At 42.9% G+C, this 7,309-nt stretch overlaps 1 long non-coding RNA gene across 1 annotated transcript in view; it reads right to left on the bottom strand.

The window, feature by feature from the left end:
* Positions 1-6,738, bottom strand: part of LOC116076211 — a 26,797-nt gene extending 20,059 nt beyond the window's left edge. Inside the window, exons 1-2 of the long non-coding RNA XR_004112864.1 lie at positions 6,671-6,738; positions 3,699-4,041 (exon numbers count right to left, since the gene is read on the bottom strand). This is a non-coding gene — a long non-coding RNA (uncharacterized LOC116076211). The remainder of the gene's footprint in view (positions 1-3,698; positions 4,042-6,670) is intronic.
* Between the last annotated feature and the right edge of the window lie 571 nt (positions 6,739-7,309).

Genomic DNA, 7,309 nt, shown 5'->3' on the forward strand with positions numbered 1-7,309 from the left:
CTTGGGTGTTCTGGAAGTGGTGGCACCACAGCACTTATCCTGGCTGCCCACATCCCACATGGTAAAGCTGATATTCTTGTATTCAACGGTTTCCACATTGAAACCAACGGAGGGAATAGTGGTCACAATTTCGTCCAGCTTCAGTTTGTATAGAATTGCTGCCCTCCCTGCAGCATCCCAGACCACTATGAAAATGCGCATTTCTTTGCAAAGATATTCCCCATGTTTATGGACAGGTGGAAGTGATACTGACCAAAGACCTCCGCTCTGGCTGCTCCTCAATAAATCCCCTTTCTATGGAGTTACAGATTTATTGTATAAGATCTGTTACTATAGAGAACTGGGAATAATGCAACACCTTGTTTGTATCACTAAGAAGCAGCCCTAGAGGAGTTACTGGCAATTAATAGCTGCTGAGAGAGGGAGAATCAGTTTGCTCCTGGGAGGAGCCCTGTGAAAAGTGAGCCAGTCCCAAGTGGTCAAGCCCTAAACACATAGAGATGTGAGCAACACTAAATGAACTCAACAGGCTGCATTTGTGTGTGTGTGTGTGTGTGTGTTTGTGTGTGTGTGTAAAACAATAATAATTTAAAAACTAAGAGACCATGAATTTGAATTTAGAGAGTGGTGATAGGGTCACTGGAGAAGTTGGGGGGCGGGGGAGCCATAGGATAGATGATATAAATTCTGTATCATATTTAAAATCCTCAAAATAAATTTAAAGAGGAAAAGAGGAACAGTGCAAATATATTAAGCAAGGGCTTTGAGAAAGCATTTGGGCATAGGTGTCAACAATAGCTAATAATGAACATGCAAATTTTGTGGCTTTGAAGTTGCATTGGTCAAAGGATATAACTCACAACATCCAGTTTCCAAAATTCAGCAACATTTGACAATTAAAGTTTAAAAATTACTAAGGGGCTGGCGAGATAGCTCCAGTGGGTAAGAGCACTGACTGTTCTTCCGAAGGTCCTGAGTTTGGATCCCAGCAACCACATGGTGGCTCACAACCATCTGTACAGCTACAGTGTACTCATACACATAAAATAAACAAAATAAATCTTTAAAAAAATAAACAAAAATAAAGATTAGTAAGAATGCCTATTAATTTGAGGAGACTGGCTTTATTTACTTATCTTAAGGAATCCCTTCTCCTAAATGAAATCACAAACTAGTATTGGAAGTGCTGCTCTGGTTTAGGGAGGAAGAGAGGTGCAGCTAAGCATGGAACACCTGCAGTTTGCATGGTGTCCCTGGAGATGATGCTGAGAAGGGCGCTGCTCTTCAGTGGCCTCCATCCGCTGTACTGAAACTGAGGCATGTAAACCCAGTGTCTCGGGAGTTGAGGTGAGTCCTTTCCTTTGCCATTTCCCCTTAAATATACCCTCTTTGTGCCTCAATCGCAGGGGTTCAGAAGCGACTAAAAAGGCCTCCTAAAAAAAAAAAAAGAAAGCTTGCCTGTTCCTTTAAACATGGCTAATATCAGACATAAGGAGGAGGGAGCAAAGAAGACACTCCAGGATAAGAGCTCATACAGCAGGTCTCTAAAAGCCATGGTCACTGGGGACACACAGAGGACTTCTCCCAAAGCAAAGCATGCTGAGTGATGGTACAAAGAGTAATATAATATGCTATTAGAAGTACTGGAGATGTGCCTTTATTGCCACAATGTAAGCAAGAGTTTCTCTTGCAGGGAAGCCATTAAAGTACAAATATTAAATCATATCAAATATCCCATCTGTAGTTGAAAATAGATGCAGATGCATATTTACCTGAACATTACAATAAAACAATCTAGAATGCTGCACAAAATCCTATGAGGCCTGTTTGTTTCTAGAGTTGATGGGGCAGTGTTTGAACCCTGACCCATAGGGAGTAGCATTACAAAAAGGTGTGGCCTTATTAGAGTAGACGTGGCCTTGTGGGAGGAACTATGTCACTGTGGAGTCTCCTATGCTCAAGTTACACCCAATGTGGCACACAGTCTCCTGGTGCCTGCAGATCAAGATGTAGATCAGCACCTCTAGCACCATGTCCGCCTTCGTACCACCATGCTTCCCACCACGATGACAATGGACTAAACCTCTGACACTGTAAGCCAGCCCCAAATTACATGTTTTCATTTATGAGAGTTGCCATGGTCATGTTGTCTCTTCACAGCAATACAACCCTAAGGAGGATCATCTTGATTATGTTAATTGATGAGGGAAAATCCATTTTAATTATAGGTGATACGTTTAGGCAGGTATCCTGGACTGCACAATGTGGAGAGAGCAAGCTGAGCACAATTAGCATGCTTTGCTCACGCTCCACTTACAAACTGCAGATGCCAGGTGGGGCTCCCTCAAGCTCAGGTGACTCTGACTTCCCAGCAGGATGGACTGAGGGCACCTTGAACCCTGAGCTAACATCAGCCCTTTCCTCACACAGGTGGCTTTGTCACCGTGCTTTACCACAACACTGAGAAAAGAGACTAAGACCCTTACCACAGTTCTCTAAGCCAACAGCAATGACCAAAGGTTTCCCTCCAGAGCCTGAAGTTTCACACATGCCTGCAGCTTCCACATGGGGCTACTTCAGCCTTCAAAGGGGTACTCCTCAGGCACATGGTTCATTACCAATATTCATTTTGGAGTGTTTTGGTTTCAAATAGACTTTCAAATAGTCTTTATCACAAAGTATTTTCTGTGATAATTAAAATTAAGCATGAAGACATGTTGTTTTGTGGGGCATTTTAAGGCTTAAAAAAAAAAGCTAATGTATTATAATGCAACTACCCAGAAAGGGTGTGTGGGAGTCATGCTGGAGTGGTTTGGTAAGAAATTTCTCTATCCCATCCTCCTCAGAATACCTGCTGTTAATTGGCAAGTTTTTTTTTTTTAAAAAAGATTTATTTATTTTATATATGTGAGTACACTGTAGCTGTCTTCAGACACACCAGAAGAGGGCACCTGATCTCATTACAGATGGTTGTAAGCCACCATGTGGTTGCTGGGATTTGAACTCAGGACCTCTAGAAGAGCAGTCAGTGTTCTTAACCACTGAGCCATCTCTCCAGCCCCTGATTGGCAAGTTTTAAAAGTGTTTTGGTTTCCTTTTTCTTTAATCTATCTATGCCCACAAGTCACTGTCTAACCTGAAAGAATAATGTTTTCTTTGCTCTCTCTCTCTTGCCTTTTTTTGAGGAAGTTTTTGAATATTCCATCAAATGTGAGAGGACTCTATAAATACAGGTGCATCTTTATTACAGCTATAAATCATGTTATGTATGCATCTATTACTGAATTCTTCTAAAAGAGCAAGGCCCTTTGCACCGGACACTCAGCTCCTTTGTAACGAAGGTTTTCACTAGCCTTTTGTCCCCAAAACCATTCTCAGGAAGAACTTTTAGCTTTCCAAAGACCCTTTGGCTGAGTTTACAGGGCATAGTAGCACAGAAGCATCTCACAGGCACCTGCAACTGTTAACTTCCTCAACAGGTCTCCAGTGACGCCCCTCTCCAACTCCCTGTCTTACATTTTAGATACTCCCAGTGTTTTTCATTTTTGTGACTGACTGTACTGTACTTAGGCAAACCACTCATCCTATTTGCTCATCTATAATAAGGGAATACTGTTTTTATAGTTCACCGTAGAGCTTGATCATATTGCCTTACATAGCATAAGCCAATATGTGATGTCTATTATTGTACTTATTACCTTACACTTCTCTGACCACCCACATAACAAAATGTGGGCAGTGTTGTTACAATGCCAGGGGCTTCCATAACCATGCCTTGTGGGCTTCTAGTGGAACGTGGCTTTGGGCTGGAATGGCCGGCTGCCCCTCTTGTTCTCTTGCAGCTTTCTTGAGTCTCCTGAATGGTGGTCAGCTGCATTCCGTCAGAGATAATCCTGTGCTTGTGGTGTGGGTGGATCTGGGTCTTGAATGTCAGTTCTGATACTTACTAGCAGTATGATGGTAACGATTGAAACTATGCATGTCGGTTTTCTTATTGGTAAAATGGGTGTAGGTTGTACTGGTGTCTGTTCCGTGGGAGTGCTGTAAAAGGTAAACCAGATCAGTCAAGCCCAAAACAGAATGTAGCTGTTTCTCACACAGGTGATCTCACAAAGGTGATCGTCTCAAAAACCCATATGCATTCTCTTCTTATGCTTGGCAACTGTGCCCATCCCCCCATGGATCAAGACAACCCTAAGCATGGCCCTTTTTAAAGGTTCAAATAATAAGCTGTTCCTATGTGTTGAGTCTCTCTAAATTAAAATTCTCTCCTTTCTCATATCCAACAAGACAGTTAACCATCTGTTTTGTAACTTACACATATCTTGAGAATAGAAATAGCTTGTGGGTAGATTCACTCTATTAATATTAATGGTAAAGACTTTAACTACTCTTTTCCCTGTCCGTCATTTGTCCTGCATTGTCATTGAATTTTGACATTAACCCTTTGAAGAACCATCATTTTTGCTGATAAGCAAACAGCTCAATGGGTAAACCCACTTAGATTTACAGAGCTCGTGAGTGGTAGAACACAGACACATTTGATCACAGACAGTTGGAGATCCCAAAGGTTGTACTTCCTTCCAAACCCTTAGTGCTCCCCACTTCATGTTAAATATGTTAGAGATATTAACTTCCATTCACGTGGTAGTGACTGGCACAAGGTAGAGCTATTTTAGCTTGATGCTAATGCTTTGAGGTGGTTGTCTCAGACTCTTGGTTTGCAACTTAGCATGACCAGGTTCTCTGCCTCACTGCTGGACCATTACAAATGCCAGAACTTGCCCAAATTAAGAACACTTTTCCCAAACAATCCATCCACAGGAGCCTACACAGAAAACAAGAGAGGCTTTCAAAGAAAAAGCCTAGTGTTAATGTCAGGAATACATATTATTTAGGCAAAGGGTCATTCCGTCAAATATCCTAGTTAAGTCAGAAGTATTCTTGAAAGAATGGGACCTTAGACAATAGATTTCAAACAAATTCTATGTGATTCCCTACATCCAATCCAAGCAGATTTTTATCTTTGACAGTTCAGAAGTCAGGGATGTGTCTGGAGGTCTCTAATGGGCAGGTGAATCCCCCACATCATAAGGCATCAGTGAAGCAGAGCAGGGCCCCTTAAATGGTGTTTACCAGATGACAGTGAGTCAACCGTGTCCATCTGTGGACCCAAACACTGTACTAAGTTTCATCTCCATGGTTTAGTCTACCTAAACCAGAATCCACACAAGAACTCACACAAGCGAAAGCCGTGTGAACTTTTTGTTTTCTCAGAATGATTTAGCTCAAGTTCATTTAGTGAAGTGCAATTTTCCATGGCGCTAGCCCTGGCAACCCTCCTGCGGTTTGATAGATAGCTAGACTGTAGATCCAGGGGGTGAGCCCTATGAACATAGAGGTGGGAAGATGGGCAACTGGAGACCTTCTAAAAGAATTGGCTTTTAGAATTGATTCTTACTGGTCAAAGCCCCTGTCTTAAGACCTTGATAAAGCCAAAAGGCATTCTCCAACACCAAGTACTAGGAGCTTTGCTCCACATTATTTTTCTACCCCTTAACCTTCCTAGAGGATAAAAATCAACTAGCTAGGAAACCTCAGCCGTGGTCATTCCCCAGGCCCACTGGCCCAGGTAAGCCATCTCCACCAGTCACTGTGACCCGGGCTTTAAATGATGTGTGCTGAACTTGCAGAGAGACGGGCATGTAATTCAACACTGCTGAACATGAGACATTTGTATGGCTTAGCCAGCACAAAACTGATTCTTTTTATTGTTGTTGTTATTATTATTACACTTTAAATTGTATTTTGTTTTATTTTGCATACATATGTATGTATATATGCACAAATCTGAGGACAACTGTAAGAGTTCATTCTCTGCCTTTATCCTGTGTGTCCTAGGTACTGAACTGAGGTCATCAGGTTTAGTAGCAGGCACCTTGACCCACTGAGCCATCTCACTGGCCAAAATAGTGAGTCACATCTGTGAATATATGTTTAATTTACTTAAAGATTGAAACTTATTTCTGTGTGCTGGTCACATAGTTTTGGCTCAGATGATGATCTTATCACAATTTGCCAACACCAGAGGCAGCAGTGACATGGAATTCTGAATAAAGCTTTGTTAGCTGCCCTTCTTTAGCTCTTTAGTCGTGTTTCAGATGAACAGAATTCTCAAGATGCTCATCCCGGATTAGTCGGTCAGAAAGGAAATTGGCCCTACTATGAAGGAATGGAGCAATGGAACTAAGATCCCAAATCTTAAAATTGGAATATTATTCTAGATTATCCACATGTATTCAACCTAATCCCTTGTTGGGCTCTATTTGGCCCTGTCTTGGGCCTTGAGGACAAACCTGAGCCTGGCTTGAGTTTTGTAAACTGTCTCACTCATTTCTGTACTGGAGTGACTCAGCATAACCTGCTTAAACCTGCCTTTGCCTAGATCCTGCTGACATAGAGTAACTTTGTTGGCTCCCTCAGTCACCCCATACTCCTCGTCAACTTTCCCCTCCCCCTAAGTCATCTCACCCAGCTGAAAACTCCACCTCCTCTCTCAGCCCTATATAAGAGAAAGGATTGATAAGTAAAAACGAGTTCCTGCTTTGGCAGGCTCCCTGCTCCGTGTGGTTATTCTCCGGAGGCAGGAGATCCGAGCTGCGACACTCACCATCCCGCTCAGCCCAGAGAGGCTCGCCTCTTGGCTGGACCTGGCTCTCTCCCTCTCGCCTGGTTCGGTCGGCAGAGAGCCTGCCCGGCAATCGCTTCTGTCTTTAAAGTTGAGGCATTCCCCTGGCTGGAGTCAGAAAGATCAACAGCAGAAGGTGGGAAGGAGAGAGGGTCTGAAGCTCTCAACAGGAAATAAGAACCCCAGAGGTCCGGCTGGCTACAGCTGTGAAGGAAGAAGCAGGTGACACTGGGTTGCACAGCTTGGAGTTGAGAACAACGTCCTGTGACAGCCAATGAGAAACTGAGAAGTTCAATTGACTGCGTGGAGCTGATGAGGGCCATTTGTGCTCCAGACTCTCCCTGGAGTTTTCAGCTCTGCTGGAGCTGGATTTCAGCCTCTCGGGAGACCCAAAGTAGAGCCAAGCAGACTGCTCATCTACAGAAGAGGCGTGCGAACTAGATGGTGTTGCTTTAAACTACTGTGGATGTGGTAGTTCCAGTAATTCTAAACACCTCAATTTCCAAAGTAAAAGTTCCGTAACCTCCATCCAATGAACATATAACTTTTCCACTTCCATTCTGTCCCCACTTGGTTTTCTTACAAAACTTACTGTGGACTTAATTACTTGGTTTTTTTCTC

The sequence above is a fragment of the Mastomys coucha genome, unplaced genomic scaffold (genome assembly GCF_008632895.1).
Source record: "Mastomys coucha isolate ucsf_1 unplaced genomic scaffold, UCSF_Mcou_1 pScaffold4, whole genome shotgun sequence".
Lineage (NCBI taxonomy): Eukaryota > Metazoa > Chordata > Mammalia > Rodentia > Muridae > Mastomys > Mastomys coucha.